Consider the following 23943-nt stretch of genomic DNA (forward strand, 5'->3'; position numbering starts at 1 on the left):
GCACTCATATAGTTTCACATAGAAATTTGTAGTTTCAGTTCTGGGGAACCAGTGCACTATTCTGATCTTCAAAGGCACTAAGTCATGAATGTGTTTTCATATATATATACATGTAGAGGAGACTCACACACAAATTAAAATATCGTCTTCTAAAAAAGAATTTTATATAAACAAAAGGGAGATTCAGTCTATTATAGCTAACACACTACAGATGAAAAGTGACAATGCAGTTGAGAATACATACAAATAATGGAGACATATAGCATGGTAGCATTGCAACTTTCCAACAATTGATTCATCGAGAGAGGCTCTATGTTGGTGACACTGATCACAAGTCTATCATTTCTGCAAATAAGGTCTTGTCTTGATTACATTTTTAAAAAATGATAAAATTCTTTGTTAGAACTGAGAAGCTGAATAGAGATCACACTAAATAACATGCAATGTGTATTGTCATTAAATATTTTAAATGAGTCCAAATAGATCATTACTCTTTAAAGTAATTTGAAATAATAAAAGTATTTATCAAATTTGAATAATATTTAGCACATTAACACACACTTTTCATCAAGAAACATTCCCTTTTCCAATGTCATAGTTTTTTCTAATTGTTGTGTGATGGAATAAATTTACAGAATTTTCAACAGAACACACTGCTCAATAAATATCAAAACTAAGACATTAACAAGTTTAGAAGGTTCACCTAACAAGGGACATATCTCTTTCATCCCCAAAATTGTATATCTACATCTTCATTTGTCTAGAGTGTTGCCTGTTATGCTAGAATATTCAGTCTATAAACAAAGTAGGACTTTGCACATGATATTTCCTAAATGTAAGCCACCAAAACATTTCAAAGCTAGTACACATTTCAGTCTTTTGGATAAATGCTAAATGTTTACAGATTTGAAGATCATTTTGCTTTCTGGTCATACCAATGGAAGAATAAACCAAAAGTCTTTGAAAACTTACTTTTATGCCTGATCATATTAGATAATTTCCCTATGAAATATTTTGTTGTTTTACAGAATTATTTGATTACATCTGACTTGTTTCTCTACCATAATTCATAAATTGTAAAACTTAATTTCAAAATTCACATCTCAAAACTTACCTCTTCAGTCAAGAATTCATTGTGAAGTAATAAGCTTCAAGTTATTATAATTTTATAGCTGCAAAGATGTCTCCATTGTCATTGTTTCTCTCTGAAAATAAGTCCCAGCACAGGCACTCAATTCCAGTGTGAATTTAAAGCACCAGGGATCATTATCTCATTCCCAGTAACTATTAAACAGTTCATTTTACACAATCACAACTAATTTTCAATGAACCTGTCAATCTTAAGCAATCTTTGTTTTCCTCTTTAGGTGAAAATTGGTGTACTTTTACTTGCTAATTATTGGAAGTACATTAAAACAAATTATCTTAGGTAAAGTTGACATTTTGCTTTTTTAATTTATGTGTACCAAATTTTCTTTTAGTATATTATATGTCAGTATAACATACATCTATTAACAACTATTTGGTACTTTGGTGAATATGGAGAATGATGAAATGCTAAGTTGAATAATTATTTGTGGCACACACAATTTTTATAGGCAAGAATACAAAAATAATTGTTACCTAGAAAATAGCATATAAGAAGTATGGGTATTTTTCATTAATAATTAACAATTCACAATTCATATCTCAAACATGTGACATCTTGTCTCAGCTTACATTCTGCAAAGGTGTGTGGAAGGCACAGTAATTCTCTACAGTCAGATCACCTCTCCTGAATCTTACTTTCATTAGTTCAACACTGTATCTTGATATCACCTGATAAAAGTGCTTGAACACAGAACATCAGTCAACTTTCACCAAAGTTTCTCCTGACCGTGCTATCTGAAAAAAGACAGAGACATAGTCACCACTGAAATCTTCCTGGTCCACTAGCCTGGAGTTTGGACTGGTTAAAGACAAGAAAGTTACTGCTTTGAAAATGGTAGAAAGTCAGGACCAGCAGTGATATTATCTTCGTACCTTCTTATCCATATTATGACATGCAGCCATCTGAATTCACGTGATCTCAGACATACATCATACATTTATACATAACACACACGCACACACACACATGGTCGTATGCACACACACACACACACACACACAATCACCTTTTGCAAATGGGAGTTAGAAGAGATTAAATTTTTATTAATTTCTAAATGTATTCTTGAGTCAAGTCAGAATCAATATAAGTTTATGATTCAAGTCAGAGGATAAAATGACTGCCTTCAATGAGGTTTCTCAACCACATGTGGAGGAATTGTTCCTTCGATCTTTTCTATCAAAAATAAGTGTTGAATTTTTGTTGTAGTTATATGAACTGGATAAACACTGAAGATAGGCTAATGAATGTAAAACATTTAGGAAATTAAGACTTCAGTGAAGTCACTAGACCATAAATGAACATATTAAATATAGAATATGGCAAAAGGTATGGAAGAAACATCCTCAATATTGACACTTTATTCAGGAGCCCCATCTATTATGCCATCCCAGCACCAGGACTGCATCATCATGCTATTAAAATCAAGATCAGACATGTTGATTCTCATTAAGCACAGTCCCTTTAATTTGATGTCATGTGAAGAATAGAAGTAAGTCTTCTGCTCCACACACTCCTAACAGTTGCCTTTGTGTTTTATGTGGAAACAGCACCTACTGCCTTATTTACCATTAATCTCATGTTTTATGTCACATTTCTCAGCATAATTTTATATTAATTAAATTGTAATTATATAACTTCTGTTTCTTTTATGTCCTTCCTCCTCCCTCCATGCCCTTCTATTCCTTCTCAAGATGACTTTTCATCTATACTTGTTCTGACTAGACATATTTTAGTTAAGCAATGTGTAAACACAACCTGTGCAGTTTGGCTAATGTTTATTTTGTTTATACGATTTCAATGTTGACCATTTTGCATTTGATAATAAATTAGAGAGTTCATTTTTGGAAGTGACTTTTTCATCCTCTAGCAACAGACTAGCAGCAATGTGTTCAATATCTGGGAGGTCGTACCTGATATTGGCAGTCTATCCAGGTATTCTGGGTGAGTTAGGATTATCATCTCCTATTATATGAGGTTATGAATCTCCTACTGCCTCTTTACTAGATCAACATAATTCCTAAAAGCATTTAAAATCATGTCTTTGTACCTACAAATAGGTGAAGCTGTCATTGCATATCAAAGAACCTTATCTTTTTAACATGAGACTATCATAGAAAACTTCAACTGGTTAAAATACAGAGATCAAATTATTGTAGAGCATAGCTCAGTGAATATGTTTGCAACAAAAGTTGTGCACTGAAGGCTAGGTGAACATCTTGAAAGAGGGGATAGAAATATTATAAGATTCAAAGGACTGAGAAGTCAGCTGTACATGTGTGTCTGCTAGAAATGATGGAGAATAATACCATAATACCAACTCAAAATTATCAGTTTAGATAAGACCTGAACAGTGATAATACCAATAGTCACGCAAAAGTAGAAAGAATCTCATGGAGTCTCACTTATAAGTATAATTTTTATTAAACCTTAATGGATTCATATATGGATAAACTAATCATATTATTTCTACCCCACTCTTCCACAACCCCCTCACTTTACCTCCTCATCCCCTTTCAAATTTATGTCTTTTAAAATTATTGGTTTTATACACACACACACACACCACTGAATTCATTTAGAGCCGCTAATATGTATATGTAATTAAGGAAGGCCACTTGAGACTAGATAACCTATCATGAGTTTGTCCCTGGAGAAGACTGATTTTACTCCCTTAGCATCACATTAATTTCCTATAGTTCTTCAACTAGGACTAGGGCCTTATATTTCTTCCCTCCATGCTGTCATGTCAACTGTTATTGACCTTATTCAGTTTTAGTTTATTCTGTCAAACTGCTGATATTTCATGGGTGTCATTTTCCAATTATGTCTAAAAGATACAATCTAGCCCCAAACATCCTAGGCTTCTGGGTCTTATATTCTACTATCCCCTCTTCTGTGATGTTCTTTGAGTGTTATGTGTAGCAGCTAAATCAAAGATTAATTGGGAATTAATGCCCTATGGACAGTTACTCTCTGAATTTTAACCAGTTGTAGATTTATGTTCAAAGAAGATTTGTTAATTTTTAATTAAATTTTGATGTGTTGGGATGCTCTTATTAATAGTTGGAGAGTATAACAAAATCATATTGGTCACAGATACATTATTGTATGATCTGTAGATTATAATGACAATATATCAATTCATCCAGAATATGGCACTTACAAGTGATCAACGAAAGTATTCCATCCTAGTATTATTAAATGAGTTTATTGAGTTTACTTACATGATCGTTGGTGAGTAGTTGATTACAAGAGGTTCCATGAATCAAAGCTGCATTACTGAAAACACACTCCAGCATACAGAATGACTCATGAAAGGTCAAGTCCTGTTATTTCCTTATAGCTTAAGCATTGTTTGCTCAGCCAGTCTTCTCTCCCATGTAAATAATACTGACTGTACAACTTTGGTAAAGGGTCATATGGACCTTAGTGTTTGAGCTTCCTGAGCCTTATAACTTTGTATATATCCTAATCATTAAAGCATTGAATTATTTCCCAGGTTTTGTGAACTTTTGTTCCCCCTAGATGGTATAGTTCAATTGAGAAGACAAATACACAACATTCCACCCCCCTTCTAGATTTTACATTTTTTATGTCCCTTATGGAATATTCTCTGAGGCTTGAAGATAGTGATATTGATGGAAGTATTTCTTCATATCTGGCTGACCAGTGAGCCACAGTGGCACAAAAGAAATCACTTGTCCTTAGGAGATTGATCAGTTGTGAGTCTCTGCAGCATAATGCTCAACTGATAAAGAAAATTATGGTAGTAATATTTGTTAGTAAATACAAATGTATAGATGGTAATTGATAATTATATACATTTAACCAGACAACAGGATTTGTTTCACTACTTTTGCCAATGACCTTTTCACCTATTATGTTTGTTTGTATGTTTTGTTTTCAGGACTAAATTAGTTTCTACCAGTGAAAAGGGCATGAAATCCATCAAGAAAATATTTGGATGTACCCATAACAGTAATGATACTATTGGACCAATAGTCTAGTTTTAACTGATACGTTGGTTAAAAAAAATACAGACAGAGAGACAAAAAGACAGAAAGACAGACATGGTAAGGAAGAATAGAGGAAAGAAACTTGATTGAGCCAGTAGGTTGGGAGGTCCCAGGAGGAGGTAGGGGAGAGAAATATATGATCAAAATATGTTGTACAAAAAAAAGGCCACTGTCAAATCATCAACAACAAAAATCTTGTTACTACAAATCCATAATAGTAAGCCTCTGGTTTCAGAAGAATTCTTTTAGTGCAATTTGTCTTTAGCATAGTTATCTCTTTACTCTCTCCTGTTCTCTCTTATTAGTTATTTTCATATTCCTATAGGATACCATTTCTATCTTTGTGTCATTTATATGTGTTTAAATCTTGTTACCTTTTCATTTCTAACTTACACACTTAAAAATATCACTTACGAATTTCTTCTGTAATAGAAGCCACAGTATGAATAACATGAATTCAGCTCTAAATTCCAATGTGTATCCTTACATTTGTACAGATGAATGTATATGGGAGAGACTATGGGACATACTTGGGGTGAATATGATCAGAATACATTGTATGAAATTCTCAAAGAATTAATGAAAATAATATATATATATATATATATATATATATATATATTCCAAAAATACATATATACACAGTTTCAAAGCTAATATGGTCATAATTATGGCAGGAGTGTAATATGTTAATCAAATGTACCATAAACTTTGGAGCCACTCAGGACTGGGATCAGGTGCGACCTTTGTGGCTGACAATCAGTGGAACCCTGGAAGACTGGTATATATGACAGAATATTTTTGTTTTCTATGCCACCAGATCATATTCTTGTTTTGATTAAGATGGTAAATATAATACTACCACTAACATTAGAAATGAGTAAATGTGAACAAATGATTATTAATGCCCAAAATTAGCCAATCTTCAAATCCCAAATATATCTGTATTAAGGTAAAGGAAAACTATTACTCTCCATCATCTATGTCTCAAATATAAGGAAAAACAGCAAAGAATTGCAAATATAAAGTGAGTATATATTTATGAGGAATTGTAGCATATAATACTTAATACTGAGTCATTAAAAATTCACTGATAATTCATCAGGTCTTTGAAAATATAAATTACATATAAATGCAAATTATCTACTGGCACATATTAATTACTTTTGCTGTAGGTTACTCAAAAACATTCTAAATTTATTGAAATTTGCAAGAGTAAATTAGAGTACAATGTAGTAGAAAGTGTTTTAACTCAATGGTGTGAGCTTTCTGGAAATGAAACTATTCTTCTTGTCCTCCTCCTAGTCTTCTTCCACTACATTGTGACTCAGCCTCATGGTCCACCCAAGAGTTCTCTTTTTTCCCTACCACTACTTTTAGCAATTCAGTAATTCCATCTTCATTCCTTTGCAACATCTTGGGAACCAAAGGCAACTCGTTAGGAAGGTCTTCAAAGACACCACACATGGCTGAAACCTAAGTAGACAAGCTCTGCCCTCCCTCTACTCCTCCATTCTGCCATTTACAGACTACTTTTAGATCTGTTGATGCTAGGTGTTTTGAACCCTCTTTCAAGCTCATTTTTATCTTCTTGTAATTTGACTTTTCGGTGCAGACCCAGGGTTCTCTTATTTATCCCCTACCACCCTTTTCAAACATTTATTCTAACCTACCGCCATTTATTTGTAACTACACTGTGAACCACAAAGAAATTTTCTACCAAAAGGGACACAGCCACCATATTTGGGTAAGTCTCAACCATCTGTTCTAGCTTAGTTCTATTACTTTGTGAATCACCATTAACTAAAAGAACATCTATCAGGGGACCCCATAGATTGCTATTTGGTCCACAGAAGAGAAAAGAAAAGAACAATAAGGTGAAAAAAGGAAGCATTAATAAAACCCCCTATATAAGATCCTACAACAAACTGGATACAGACATGTGTGAACATTTCAGGTGAATAAAGCAGTAGGTTGTAAATTGCCATAAACTGGTCATAGGCCAAGGTGACTTTATGGAAGCACTTAATTGTACCTGAAATAGCAGCTAAGTTGAAATGGAAGGTACACCCAAGATAAGAGATGGTATTTTTCTTCACCAGGAACTTGAAAAGCATATTGGGTTTGACAGAAGATGAGTAACCTATGTCAACAGAAGCCAAGTGGCTAATAAAAATGTACCTGGGGTTATGGAGCTGGGAATAAACCCTGATGAGAAGGATGGTACTGAGGTTCCCAGACACAGTCACCAGGTAGATTGCACAGAACAAACAAATAATTTTAAAAGATGTAAGGGGAAAAGGCCAAGAAACATAAACACAGATCTATATAATCTTCCCAAATTTCTCAACACAGACTCAAAAGCCAGAAGAGCTAGCACAGAATTCATACAGACCCTAAGAGAACAGAAATTCCAGCCCAGTCTAGTATACTTGGCAAAACTCTCATTCATTATTGATGGAGAAACCAAGATATTACAGGAAAAAAAATAAAAAAAAGCATAAGCAATATCCTTCTATGAATCTAGTCCTACAGAGGATCCTAGAAGGAATACTCCAACACAAGGTGGGTACCTACACCAAAGAAAAAACAAGATATTAATCATGTCACAGTGAAACCAAAAGGATAATCACATACACATAATCCTACCTACAACAACAAACCTAACAGGAACTAACAACAATCATTTGTCTTTAATATCTCTCAACATCAACTATCACAATTCACCAATAAAAAGACAGAAGCTAACAGACTGGATATGCAAAGAATACTGAGCATTTTTCTGAATACAAGAAGCAGGAATCTGACATTGGCCAAGGACAAGGAAGTAGGCTTCAAGCAGTAATCTGACATTAGCCTAGAACAAAGAAGTAATTTCAGGCAGGAATCTAAATATTAGGCTAGAACAAAAAAGTAATCCCAGGCAGGAATCTAAATACTGATCATTTTTCTGAATACAAGAAGCACATCTCAATAACAAAGACAGACATTACCTCAGGGTAAAAGGCTGAAAAAAGTCTTCCAAGCAAATGGTTCCAAGAAAGAAGTTGGATTTGCCATTTTATTATCCCATAAAACAGGCTTTCCACCAAATTTTATCAAGTGAGAAGAGAAAGGAATCATCATATTCAGCAAAAGAAAAATCCATCAAGAGAGTGTCTCAGTTCTGAACATCTATTCCAAAGCGTAAAGGCACACACATTCATAAAAGAAATTTTACTAAAGCTCAAAACACATATTGTTATCATGCTAATCCTTTTTGTCCTAGAAATACTTTTATTCCTGCCCATCATGTTAAATCTTGTCTTTAACAATATCAACATCTTGGAAGCCAAAATATATGACTTGAAACTGAAAATGGACACCAGACATAGTTATTAATTTAACAGGCTGGCAAGCCAAGGATGGGTAAGATTCTGTACAGAGCCTAACAACCTAGGACAGAAGTGCATTGCTTTTGATAATGTATATTCCATGATGAGAGAGGAAGGCATTCTTTTCAGAATAACCTAAGATAGGCTCAGTCTTGTCTTGCTTATGAAATAAAAAAGGAGGAAGAGCAGAGAAGTTTTGGGGCTGATTGACAAGAATCTGACATGGACCAAGGACAAGGAAATGAGCTACTTGGCAGGAATATGACATTGGCCAAGGACAAGGAAGTAGGCTTCAAGCAGGAATCTGACATAAGACTTGATCAAAGAAGTAATTCCAGGTAGGAATTAAATCTTAAGCTACAACAAAGACGTAATTTCAGGAAGGAATCTAAATATTAGGCTAGAACAAAGAATTAATTTCAGACAGGAATCTAAATTTTATTCTAGAACAAGGAAGTAGGCTTCAGACATAAAAATGACTTTAGGCTAGGATAGGGAAGTAGGCTCAAATACTTTGGTCATCCTGATAAGCCTTTAGAAACAGTATTTGTGGAAGTGTTCTCGTAACTGGGTTTAATGCCTTGCTTTTTCTTTGACTATTTGTGTTTATTGTACTGCTTGTTCCTCAACTATTTGCATCTATTGTATTGCTAGACCCTCAACCTAGAACTGACCTTAATACATGCATTTAACCAAAATGATATAAAAGCATAAAGGAAGAGGGAATATAGGATAAGGGGTTCTAGGGAGGAGAAATGGGGAAAGGGGATGGCATCTGTATTGTAAATAAATAAAATATCCAATAAATAAAAAAAAACCCTCCAAACCTAAAACATTCAAGAAATCAAGGACACAATAAAAAGACCAAATCTAAGAGTAATAGGAATAGAAGAGAGCTAATATTCCCAGGTCAAAATGACATGAAAAATTCTTAAACAAAATTGTAGAAGAAAAAGTCCCCAACCTAAAGAAAGACATGGCCATAGATATAAAGGAAGCCTATAGAATACTAAATAGATTGGACCAAAAAGGAAAATACCCTCTTGACATAATAATGAAAATACTAAATGCACAAACAAAGAAAGAATATTACAAGCTGTAAGGGAGAAAAGCCAAGAAACATATAAAGGCAGACCTATTAGAATTACATCAAACTCCTCAACACAGACTCAAAAGCCAGAGAGGCCTGAACAGAGGTTATACAGACCATAAGAGAACAGAAATGCCAGCCCAGGCTACTATACCCAACAAAGCTACCAAGCAACATAGATGGAGAAACCAAAATATTGCAGGACAAAACCAAATGTAAATAATATCCACCTACCAATCCATCTCTACAGAGGACTCTAGAAGTAAAACACTAAAACTGGAGAGTACCTACACCAAAGGAAAAAAATGAGATATTACTCATCTCACAACAACATGTAAAGGAGATAATATACAGGTAATGCCACCTACAATAACAAACATAGCAAGAACTAACAATCATTTGTCTCTAATATCTTTCAACATCAACAAATTTAATTCCCTAATAAAATGACATAATCTAACAGACTAGATACACAAACAAGACTGAACATTTTTCTGCATAAAAGAAGCATGTCTCAATAACAAAGACAGAAACTACCTCCGATTAAAGGCTAGAAAAAGTCTCTAAGCAGAAGGTCCCAAGAAATAAACTACACTTGTCATTCTACTATCTAATAAAATAGACTTTCAACCAAATGTTATCAAGTAAGAGGAGAAAGGACACTTCATATTCACCAAGGAAAAATCCACCAAGAGAAAAAAATGTATCAAGAGAAAGTCTCAATTCTGACACCTATTCCCTAAAGTGAAGGCACCTACATTCATAAAAGAAATTTTACTAACGTGCAAAACATGTATTGAACCCCACAATATAATAGTGGGACACCTCAACACCCCAATCATTGAAACAGAAACTAAACAGAAACACAGTGAAACTAATAGAGGTTCTGAACAAAATGGATTTAATAGATACATAAATAACATTTCACCATAAAACCAAAGAATCTACCTTCAGCTCAGCACTTCATGGCACCATTACAAAAACTGACAATATAATTGGTCATAAAACAACCTCAACAGATACAAAAAGAATGAAATAACTCTATACTTCATACCAGATAACCATGGACTAAGGCGAGACTTTAATAACAACTAAAACAACAGAAAACCTACATACCAATGGAAACTGAGCAAATCTCTACTCAATGATAACTTGGTGAAGGAAGACATGAAATAAAGAAATGAATAAAGAAAGAAATGAAAGGCTCCTGAAATTTAATGAAAATGAAGGCACATCACACTCAAACTTATGGAACACAAAGAAAGCAGTGCTAAGAGGAAAATTCATAGCACTACGTGCCCTGGTTAAGAAATTGGAGAGATTTTACACTAGCAATTTAACAGCACATTGAAAGCCCTAGAACAAAAAGAAGCAAACACATCCCAGAGTAGTAGATGGCAGGAAATACTCAAACTCAGGGCCAAACCAACCAAATAGAAACAAAGAGAACAATTCAAAGAACCAACAATACCAAAAGCTGGTTATTTAAGAAAATCAACAAGATAAATAAACTCATTGCAAAACTAACTAAAGGGCACAGAGACAGTATCCAAATTAATAAAAACAGAAATGAATAGAGATATAACAACAGAAACTGAAGAAATTCAAAAAATTCTTCAGATCCTATTTAAAAAGCCTATATTCAACAAAACTGGTAATTCTAGATGAAATGAATGATTTTCTAGGTAGATACCACGTATCCAAGTTAAATCAAGAGCAGGTAAACTACCTGAACATGCTCATGTCCCCTAAGGAAATAGAAGAAATCCTTAAAAACCTCTCAACCAAAAAAAAGCCCTGGGCCAGATAGCTCTAGTGAGAATTTCACCAGACTCTCCTTTCCGAGTTTCCCCTCCAGAACCCCCCATCCCATCTTAAGAACTGCTACAACGTTGATGGAATAAGTTATGTGTTTATGAGTGTGGTATCTAATGGTCTTGGGTAGGAATTCAGCATCATAGAAACAATATTATTTTTTATACTTTGTTTGCTCATACATCACATTCCTACTGCAGTTTCTCCTCCCTCTGGTCCTCCCAGTCAGCCTCACACCTCTCCCTCATCAAATTTTCCTCTATTCTGCTTCAAAACACAGAGCAGATGATTCAACTCTTGAAGCGAATAGAATTGTGAGAAAGCATATATAGCATAAAGATGCATTTCAAAGTGTAACTGAGGATAGAGATTTTGGGTTGATTTATTTGATATACTATTTCATCTGTGAAGCTGACTCTAATAGATAGGAAACATTTTACTAATAATATTAACTTGAGTGTAATATTCTAAGAAGAAACACTATTATATATGCCCACAAATAAAAAGAATCCTGTAGATTGTGAGGTGTTTTGGAAATTGAGGATTTAACACTGCATCCAACTTCTTCACTCAATCTAAACATGCACTTACTTCTCCAGAGTCTAGCCCGGTGAATCTGCCTGACCCTTCCCAAGTGTACAGCTTTTCATTAGCTAAATGAAAACACAAGCTCATAGTATTTGTAATCAACATAACTTTCTCAAAGGTGTTATTATGGAATTGGAGTAATTGGCATAATATGTGAATAAATAAAAATTCTGACACTGAGAAAATTCATAAAATTATTTAAAGGTGTAAATATTTATATTAGTTTACATGCATGAGTGTTTTTCTACATGTGTGTTTGTACATCACATGAGCTCAGAAGAAAGACTTGGAGGTTTAGAACTGGAGTTATGAACGGTTTTGAACCATGTGGTTCCTGGGAATGTAACACAGGTCCTCTGAAAAAAGAACAAATAGTTCTTAGCCACTGAGTAATTTATTTGACAGAAATCCTTTTGAATAAATTTTCATTCTGTGAATGTTCAAATAAATATTATGACATTTCTTAATTTTCACTGAACTTTCAGTATTTCTGCTGTAACACATTTTTTATTTTATAACTAATGATAACTGTTGCTTAACATTATCTCTGCTATTTTAGGGCTGCTTCAAAGCACAAGAACTTTGTGTTTGTCACAATGAAGTGGCTAAACACAGAAGGCACAAAACCCTTAATTAAAATGCATCAAAGTACACACACAAAATAATAATCGAGCAATAGGGAAAAAATGGGTTGATATTTTCATGACTCCATGTCACCAGAATAAAATGATCTTTGAACACAGACATACTTCTTTTGAATTATTACCTTAGAAAAAGTAAGTGAAAATAACATTATTTATAAAATTGATATGTTTTTAATTTATTTTCTCCTAAGGCTTATTGTATATAATAATGTTACCTGTTCTAAAAGTTTTTATATGGAAGTGTAAAGTTCAAATGCTGCTATCAAATTGTTTACTGAGCATGTGTTAATGCCATTTAAATGTTTACATGGAACAGATCTTGGATAGAAACGTATTCTTAACTTTGATATAAGCCAGAAAGTCTCTCAAAAAGCAAAAACAGCAGACTGGGTGTTTGGGGTGCTATTCTGTAAATATAAATTAGAGAAGGAATGGTTGAAGGGGAGGATTTATGAGAAGACTGGCTGCAAGGTATATTTTGGATTTCAGTGTATCATTCAGCAAAATGATAATCCTAATACCACTCTGAAACTTGATCTGAACTTTAGGAAACAGATCTGCCTGTGTTAGAAGGCTGGAGAAGTACCTTCAACGGAAATCACATGGCATGTCAGAGGATGAGGCTCAACCATTCTCACTGTATGCAGAATTAAAACCCACAATAATGAAGGACCCTGATAAGTACATTTTGGTATAAAGAATACCTGATTAAGTTTCTAAATAACTACATACAGCAAGGATTATATAGAATGAGAACATTAAACAAATGATTCCATCCTTTTCCTCCACAGAGACAGTTTATACAAGAGATGGAGCCTGGAAACCACACTACAGTGACAGAGTTCATCCTTTTAGGGTTAACAGATGATCCTACACTCTGTATTATCTTCTTTGTATTTTTTCTTGGAATATACATTGTCACCTTAGTAGGAAATATCAGCATAATAAATTTAGTAAGAAGCTGTCACCAGCTCCAAACCCCCATGTACATGTTTCTTAGCCATCTGGCTTTTGTGGACATTGGCTACTCCACATCAGATACACCTATAATGCTGATAGGATTCATTGTACATGGAACAGCCCTCCCTGTGCATGCCTGTGAAGCACAACTCTGTTCTGTTGTGACTTTGGGGACAGCTGAATGCTTCCTGCTGGCTGCCATGGCCTATGACATGTATGTAACTATCTGCTCATCCTTATTCTACTCTACACATATGTCTTACCAAATCTGCCTACTCTTAGTTGGAGCATCCTATGTGAGTGGCTGTGTGAATGCATGGGCATTTACTGGTTGTTTGTTAAATCTGTCCTTTTGTGAATCAAATCAGATAGATCACTTCTTCTGTGATTTCAACCCCTTTGTTGAAACTTTCATGCTCAGATGTCTCCATTATCGGAATCATCCCCTCCATCTCTGCTTGATCCATTATTTTAATAACCACATTTGTCACAGATGTCTCCTACATCTATATACTTATCACCATACTGAAGATGGTCTCTACTGATTGCCACCACAAGGCCTTCTCCACTAGTACCTCCCACCTCACTGCAGTCACTCTCTACTATGGAACTATTACCTTCATTTATGTGAAGCACAAGTCCAGCTAATCAACTAAGTAGAACAGGGTGGTATCTCTGTTATACACAGTGGTGATCCCCATGTTGAACCTCCTCATATACAGTTTGAGTAACAGATATGTAATGGAGTCCCTGAGGAAGGCAATTGTCAGAATATATTCATAGACGCTCTTCTTTAAAGAATCTTATAATACTTTATTTATCTATGTCACTATCAGTGTCTATCATGTCTATCATGTGATGCTTAACATTGTATTTCTCTATTCTAAATCTTACTTTCAAACTTGTGTTTATTTGAATGCCATCTTGAAGTCTTTTAGATAGATTTTGTATTAAATTTGGATTTTCTTCAAATGTCAAGAAATTATTCTCTTTAAAATCATGTACCAAACAATAATTTGCTCTTTCTATGTGCCAGATCTATTCTAAATTCATTCTATATACAAACACAACAACTTTGTGAAGTAATATCATTTAGTTTTATTTTACAAATAGCTTGTTCAATGATGTAGTTATATTATCCCACTCATATTCATAAGTGTTTATACTGTTAAAATTAAAGCAGAGAAACTTCTTTAACACACTCTGCTACTACAATTAATTTGCACAATAAGTCTAATAACTTGGCATTAAATTTTTCCTCCAATTAACATAAGAGAAATGTCAGTAAGAGAATAGTCTTACAAAGATCCCAGAGTTTGTCAAAATCAGTGTGTATTTAAGTGTTTTGTTACCATCATCCATGTACTGTGTTTTTACTGTTAAGGTATTCCTCAATAAGACACTGTGTCAATCTTTTGGAGAGACTATGTGCAAAGATAGTCTACGTTGTACCAACACTTGGAGAAGTGTAAATCTTGGAAAACTTGAATTATTTTCATTATTATATTTATTTTTATTTTTAGGTAATTGGGTTTTGAATCTATGATCTACTCAAATGGAAACTATTGAGTGAAATATGCCATGTTTTTTTAATGAATGATGCTGAGCAAGGTTGAAAAGAACCAAGGTATATTAAATTCAGAAAAGTATGAAGTGCTGAATAGTCATCTTATGCTTTTCATCTATCAGGTTAATGCTTATTTAAAATATAGAAGAATTAGGCCATCAAGATAGCTCACTGAGTAAAGTGATCACCAAGCTTGATGACCTGAATTCACACAAACACATACATACACCACACACACGCACAAGCACAAGCACACGCACACACACACACACATGCACACACACACACACTATTAAGTTCAAAAATATGATAAAACAGAAAAATATAGGGAATGAATTGACACATATTGGGGTGCCAATTCCACATCTGCCTCAACAAACAGAGTACAAATGTTTGAATATCTGCTTTGGATAATGTCATAAAAATCCACTTCTTAGCCATGGAGAGGAGATTAATAGTCAAACAGAAGTATATGACCTGGGAAAGACTCTCTCTGTCTCTCTCTCTGTCTCTCTCTGTCTCTCTGTCCCCCCCCCCTCTCTCTCTCTCTCTCTCTCTCTCTTGCACATCCCTGAGAAGCAAGGTTCTCACAGTGTAGTTTGAGATAGTTCAATTCAGCTTGGCTGCTTACTGGCATTTATTGAGCAACTGGAATTGTGTGAATTATAAAAAGCCCAAGTCTTCATATGACTCCAGAGTATCTTTTTTTATTGGATGTATTATTTACATTTCATATGCTGTCCCCTTACGCCATCCCCCACCCACCCAGGAACCCCCTACCCACTCACCCCTCCTCCTTCTTCTCTGTGGATATAACCCCTACCTATCCCCCAACTCCCACCTCCCCACCCTCAAATTCCCACCCCCTGGGGCATCCAGCCTTCATGAGGTCAAGGATATCTTCTTCCACCTATGACCAGCAGAGCCCTCCACTCTTACGTATTCAGCAGAAGCCCTGGATCCCTCCCTAAGTGCTCCCAGGCTGGTGGTTTAGACCCTGGGAGCTGTGGTTGGTTGGTATTGTTGATCTCCTCATGGGGCCACAAACCCTTTCAGCTCCAATGGCCTTCACTCTATCTCCTCCATTGGGAACCCCATTATCAGTTCAATGGCTACTTATGAGCATCTGACTCTGGATATGTCAGACTCTTGAAGACCACTGAGGAGACATCCATATCAGGCTCTTATCAGCATGTACTTCCTGACTTCCACATCAGCTTCTACCTTTGGTGACTGCACATGGAATGGATACCAAGGTGGAATGGTCTCCAGACAGCCCCTCCTTCAGTTTTTGTCCCACACTTTGTCTCCATTTTTGCTCCTTTGAGTATTTTGTTGCTCCTTCTAAGAAGGACCGAAGCACCCCCACTTGGTCTTCCTTCTTCATGAGCTTCATGTGGCCTGTGAGTTGAATCTTGGGCATTTCAAGGTTCTGGGCTAATATCCAATAATCAGTGAGTGAATACCATATGTGTTCTTTTGTGATTGGCTTACTTCACTCAGGATGATAATTTCTAGTTCCATCCATTTACCTAGGAAACTCTCGAATCATTGTTTTTAATAGTTGAGTAATACTCCATTGTATAAATATACCACATTTTTTTAATCCATTCCTCAGTTGAAGGACATCTGGTTTCTTTCCAGCTCTGGGCTATTATAAATAAGGCTGCTATGAACATAGTTGAGCATATATCCATGTTATATGTTCGAGCATCTTCTGGGTATATGCCTAGGAGTAGTATAGCTGGATCCTCAGGTAATGCTGTATCCAATTGTCTGAGGAACCACCACACTGATTTCAAAAGTGGTTGCAGCACCTTGCAGTCCCATCAACAATGAAGGAGTGTTCCTCATTCTCCACACCCTCGCCAGCATCTACTATCACCTGAGTTTTTAATCTCAGGCATTCTGACTGTTGTGAGATGGAATCTCAGGGTTGTTTTGATTTGCATTTCCCTGACGACTAAGGATACTGAACATTTCTTTATGTGCTTCTCGGACATTCGAGATCCTCAGTTGAAAATTCTTTGTAAAGCTCTATACCCCATTTTTAATAGGGTTATTTGGTTTTCTGGAGTCTAATTTCTTGAGTTCTTTGTATATATTGGATATTAGCCCTCTATCAGATGTAGGATTGGTAAAAACCTTTTCCCAATTTGTTGGTTGTCGTTTTGTCCTATTGACAGTGTCTTTTGCCTTACAGAAACTTTGCAATTTTACAAAGTCCCATTTGTCAATTCTTGATCTTAGAGCATATGCCATTGGTGTTCTGTTCAGGAACTTTTCCCCTGTACCCACGTATTCGAGGCTCTTCTATTAGTTTCAGTGTATCTGGCTTTATGTGGAGGTCCTTTATCCACTCAGACTTGAGCTTTGTACAAGGAGATAAGAATGGATCAATTTTCATTCTTCTACATGTTGTCCTCCAGTTGAACCAGCACCATTTGTTGAAAATGCTGTCCTTTTTCCACTGGACAGTTTTAGCTCCTTTCTCAAAGATCAAGTGACCATATGTGTGTGGGTTGATTTCTGGGTCTTCAATTCTATTCCATTGATCTTCCACCTGTCTCTGTACCAATACCAAATAGGTTTTATCACTATTGCTCTCTAATACACTTGAGGTCAGGGATGGTGATTCCTCCTGAAGTTCTTTTGTTGTTGAGAATAGTTTTCGCTATCCTGGGTTCTTTGTTACTCCATATGAATTTGAGAATTTCCTTTTCTAACTCTTTGAAGAATTGAGTTGGGACTGAAATGGGAATTGCATTGAATCTGTAGATTGCTTTTAGCAAGAAGGCCATTTTTATTGTATTAATGCTGCCAATCCATGAGCATGGGAAATCTCTCCATCTTCTGAGATCTTCGATTTCTTTCTTTAGGGATTTGAAGTTCTTGTCATACAGATCTTTCACTTGCTTGGTTAGATTCACACCAAGGTATTTTATATTTTTTGCAACTATTGTGAAGGGTGTCATTTCCCTAATTTCTTTTTCAGTCTGTTTATCTTTCATGTAGAGGAAGGCTACTGATATGTTTGAGTTGATTTCATAACCAGCCACCTTGCTGAAGTTGTTTATCAGGTTCAGGAGTTCTCTGGTGGAAGTTTTGGGGTCACTTAAGTATACTATCATATCATCTGCAAATAGTGAGATTTTGACTTCTTCCTTTCCTATTTGTGTCCCTTTGACTTCTTTTTGCTGTCTAATTGCTCTGGCTAGGACTTCCAGTACTATATTGAATAGGTAGGGGGAGAAAGGGCAGTCTTATCTAATCCCTCATTTTAGTGGGATTGTTTCAAGTTTCTCTCCATTTAGTTTGATGTTGGCTACTGGTTTGCTGTAAATTGCTTTTACTATGTTAAGGTAGGGGCCTTGAATTCCTGATCTTTCCAAGACTTTTATCATGAAGGGATGTTGAATTTTGTCAAACGCTTTATCAGCATCTAGTGAGATGATCATGTGTTTTTTTTCTTTGAGTTTGTTTATATAGTGGATTACATTGATGGATTTTCAAATATTGAACCATCCCTGCATTCCTGGGATAAAACTTACTTGATCATGATGGATGATTGTTTTGATGTGTTCTTGGATTCGGTTTGCTAGAATTTTATTGAGTATTTTTGCATCGATGTTCATAAGGGAGATTGGTTTGAAGATCTCTTTCTTTGTAGGGTCTTTGTGGGGTTTGGGTATGAGCATGATTATAGCTTCATAGAACGAATTGGGTAATGGTCCTTCTGTTTCTATTCTATAGAATAGTTTGAAAAGAATTGGTATTAGGTCGTTCTTGAAGGTCTGACAGTATTTTGTGCTAAAACCATCTAGTGCTGCTCTTTTTTTTTTGGTGGGATACTTTTAATGACTGCTGCTATTTCTTTAGGGGTTATGGGACTGTTTAGATAGTTTATTTGCTCCTGATTTAACTTTTGTACCTGGTATCTGACTAGAAAATTATCCATTTCATCCAAATTTTCCAGTTTTGTTGAATATAGGCCTTTGTAATAGTATCTGATCATTTTTTAAATTTCCTCAGTTTCTGTTGTTATGTCTACCTTTTCAGTTCTGATTTTATTAATTTGGACACTGTCTCTGTGTCCTCTGGTTAATCTGGCTAACGGTTTATCTATCTTGTTGATTTTATCAAAGAACCAGCTTCTGGTTTGGTTGATATTTTGTATTGTTCTTTCTGTTTCTATTTGGTTGATTTCAGCCCTGAGTTTGATTATTTCCTGCCTTCTACTCCTCCTGGGTGTATTTGCTTCTTTTTTGTTCTAGAGCTTTTAGTTGTGCAGTCAAGTTGTTAGTATGTGCTCTCTCCTTTCTTTTTGTAGGCACTTAGAGCTATGAGTTTTCCTCTTAGCACTGCCTTCACAGAGACCCACAAGTTTTGGTATGATGTGTCCTCATTTTCATTAAATTCTAAAACGTCTTTAATTTCTTTCTTTATTTTCCTTGACCAAGTCATCATTGAGTAGAGAGTTGTTCAGTTTCCATGTGCACATGGGTTTTCCTTGGTTTTGTCATTATTAAAGACCAGCCTTAGTGCTTGGTGATCTGAAAAGATGCAAGGGATTATTTCAATCTTTTTGTATCTGTAGAGGCTTGTTTTGTGACCAATTATATGGTCTATTTTGGAGAAGGTACCATGAGGTGCTGAGAAAAAGGTATATTCTTTCGTTTTAGGATGAAATGTTCTATAGATGTCTGTTAAGTCCATTTGGTTCATAACTTCTGTTAATGTCAAAGTGTCTCAGTTTAGTTTCTGTTTCCATAATCTGTCCTTTGCTGAGAATGGGTTGTTGAAATCCCCAACTATTATTGTGTGAGGTGTAATGTGTGTTTTGAGCTTTAGTAAAGTTTCTTTTATGTATGTAGGTGCCCTTGTATTTGGAGCACAGATGTTCAGAATTGAGATTTCACCTTGGTAGATTTTTCCTTTAATAAGTATGAAGTGTCCTTCCTTATCTTTTTTGATTACTTTTGGATGAAAGTCAATTTTATTTGATATTAGAATGGCTATTCCAGCTTATTTCTTGGGACCATTTGCTCAGAAAATTGCTTTCCATCCTTTTATTCTGAGGTTGTGTCTGTCTTTGTCACTGAGGTGCGTTTCTTGTATGCAGCAAAATTCTGGGTCTTGTTTGTGTATCCAGTCTGATAGTCTGCATCTTTTTATTGGGGAATTGAGACCACTGATGTTAAGAGATATTAAGGAAAAGTGATTGTGGCTTCTTGTTATTTTTGTTTATAGAGGTAGAATTATGTTTGTATAGTTATCTTCTGGGGTTGTTGGAAGATTACTTCCTTGCTTTTTCTAGGTTGTAGTTTCCGTCCTTGTGTTGGCATTTTCCATCAATTATCCTTTGAAGTACTGGGTTTGTGAGAAGATACTGTGCAAATTTGGTTTTGTCATGGAATATCTTGGTTTCACCATCTATAGTGATTGATAGTTTTGCTGGGTATAGTAATCTGGGCTGGCAATTGTGTTCTCTTAGGGTCTGTATGATGTCAGTCCAGGCTCTTCTGGCTTTTATATTCTCTGGTGAGAAGTCTGGTGTAATTCTTATAGGTCAGCCTTTATATGTTACTTGACCTTTTTCCCTTACTGCTTTTAGTATTTTTTCTTTGTTTTCTGCATTTGATGTTTTGATTATTATGTGACGGGAGGTATTTCTTTTCTAGTCTAGTCTGTTTGGTGTTCTGTTGGCTTCTTGTATGTTTATGGGCATCTCGTTCTTTAGGTTAGGGAAGTTTTCCTCAATAATTTTGTTGAAGATATTTACTGACCCTTTAAGTTGGGAATCTTCATTCTCATCTATACCTATTATCCTTAGGTTTGGTCTTCTCATTGTGTCCTGGATTTCCTGGATGTTTTGAGTTTGGAGTTTTTTGCATTCTGCATTTTCTTTGACAACTGTGTCAATATTTTCCACTGTATCTTCTGCATTTGAGATTCTCTCTTCTATCTCTTGTATTCGGTTGGTGATGCTTATGTCTATGACTCCTGAACTCTTTCTTAGGTTTTCTATCTTCAGGGTTGTCTCCCTTTGAGCTTTCTTTATTGATTCTATTTCCATTTTCAGATCCTGAATATTTTTGTTTAATTCCTTCTTTGTGTTTTCTTGCATTTCTTCATTGTATAAGCTTAAGCATTAAGTGTGTCATTTCTACCAGGTACTGGAATTGTTATATCTATTCATGGGGGTAGCAGATATTCCATGGGTTTTGGAGCCTGGACTCCAAGGAGCTGATCAATGGAGGCAGCAGCTCCACCAATGTCTTGTGGGTCCCAGGCCAGCATCACTGGCTAGCCTATGCTTTTAGAGTTGGAACATAGAGCGAGAACATGGCAATGGCCAGGGAGCTAGCAGCACCAGGCTGCCTGCTTTTCAGTTACCTACTAGCAACACTGAGGTTCAATGGAATACTCAACAATGTCCTAGATTTTACATTATCTGAGCTCTGATAATTGAGAAATAATAAGTTAATGATGCATGAAACAATAATCTACATATCTAAAAATTTCTAGCTCTTTCTTGACATGTTTGAGGATGGTTTAGGAAGAAGAAAGGAAAAGGCATCAAAAACCAGGGGTATCTGCATTCATGAACTCAAATTCTTTCAGAAATATTGTAATTTATTTGTAGAAACAGGATAACTATTAAAGCATTTAATCTAGATATTGAGTATTTATTGTATTATAGGACCAATACTAAAGGTGTTACCAAATAAAATAATCTGATGAAATTGATACTGCAATAGATATTACACTAGAAAAGAATAAAAATTTTAAAACTTAGAAATGTGATAGAGAAGAAAAATGCAACTGATATGAGGTGATACAGGTAGTTGTGGTAATGTGGTGGAGGTGCATGACATTAGATTGAGTAGGCTATCAAAGAAAGCACTATGGTGCAAGTGATATTTGAGCAGAAAACTAAGAAAGTGTTGGATATATGGAGAATGGGCAAAACACTGCCAGATGGACAATAGCAAGAACACTAATCCTAATAATCTCAAGAAATAGGCAAGTTGGGGTAATTCAAGAAGAAAATGGGAAGATAGAAGAGCATCTAGATTGTATTTTGTAATAAATCAAAAAAATTTTTTAACTGGATGTTTTATTTACGTTTCATATGTTGTCCCCTTACCCCATCCCCCACCCACCCAGGAACCCCCTATCTCCTCACCCCCCCTCCTTCTTCTCTGTGGATGTAACCTCTATCTACTCCCCCCACTCCCACCTCCCCACCCTCAAAATTCCCACCCCCTGGGGCGTCCAGCCTTCATGAGGTTAAGGTTCTCTTCTTTCACCTATGCCCAGCAGGGCCCTCCACTCTTACATATTCAGCTAAAGCCCTGGATCCCTCCCTAAGTGCTCCAAGGCTGGTGGTTTAGACCCTGGGAGCTGTGGTTGGTTGGTATTGTTGCTCTCCTCATGGTGCCACAAACCCTTTCAGCTCCTTCAGTCTTCACTCTAACTCCTCCATTGAGAACCCCATGATCAGTTCAATGGCTGGTTGTGAGCATCTGCCTCTGAATATGTCAGACTCTTGAAGACCTCTGAGGAGACATCCATATCAGGCTCTTATCAGCATGCACTTCCTGACTTCCATATCAGCATCTACCTTTGGTGACTGCATAAATCAAAATTTTAAAGTAGGAGTAGCCTATTACGACCATGATTTTAAATATTACATGTGTAGTATTGAAAATTTATCATGTGACTTCTACAAGCTAAACAATGTGACAAGACATTTCTGCTGCTATTATAGTGGCACAAATGTAATGGAAGTAATCAACTACTTTCTGACTGAAACTAAGGCTAAATCAATAAAATGAAACCCACATCTAACACTATATTAGGACGTAATCCTGTTCTGAAGAATCATAGGTCCTAGGTAAGAATCTACAACCATTATCCTGCTAAATGGACATAGTATTAAACCACTTAAATGGCTTATCCTTATACTTATAGATTAGTACATTTCCCAACCATCATTAGCACAGCTTCTTTTTGTAGTAGATGGTGATTAATATACTATCTGTCAATGCTCAGAGAATTGGAAACTGTGGAATGCTCAGCTCTAAGTGGAACATCTAATTCAGATTCTTTTCTCTCCAAACACAGGAATTATTATGAAAGAGTATAGGGAAAGACTGCAAGAACAAGAGGTTCTTAGTTGACTGTAAAATACATAGACTTGAGGAGACAACCGAATGTTGTAGATATGAACTCATGGTAGCTCTGTTAGCATCTATAAATTCAAACCTGATAAAATATAAGAATGGGTGGGAGAAATGTCTACAAATCTCATCCCTAGTTGAAAAGCTATTGGAAATTGATATCTGCCAGATGAAGAATAATTAGCCTCTGGAAGGCTAATTATGGTTCTGGGGATTCCTATACAACTAAGTGTATGAAGAAAACACAAATATTATTTGACAAAATAAAAGAACATGGAATTGAGGATGTAGGAAAGGGGACTATAAGACTGAGAGGAGTTCAGAAAGGGTTGATGATTATGAAAATACAATGTATAAGATTCTCAAAGACATATGTAAAATACAAAAAATAGAAATAATGTAAAATATCTATATATACTAGAAGAAAAACAAAATGAGGGCTATAAAGATTAACAACAAAGATAAATCACAAAAACTGATATGGGCATCAAATCACTCTTTGGTGTCTGGCACAGTTTTATATATATAATATATTACAGCGTAATAGATTACC

The 23943-nt window shown here is 35.5% G+C and overlaps 1 pseudogene; it reads left to right on the plus strand.

The window, feature by feature from the left end:
• Positions 1 to 13480: 13480 nt before the first annotated feature.
• Positions 13481 to 14420, plus strand: LOC114621766 (annotated as a pseudogene).
• Positions 14421 to 23943: the final 9523 nt, after the last annotated feature.

The sequence above is a fragment of the Grammomys surdaster genome, unplaced genomic scaffold (assembly GCF_004785775.1).
Source record: "Grammomys surdaster isolate TR1022 unplaced genomic scaffold, NIH_TR_1.0 184, whole genome shotgun sequence".
NCBI lineage: Eukaryota > Metazoa > Chordata > Mammalia > Rodentia > Muridae > Grammomys > Grammomys surdaster.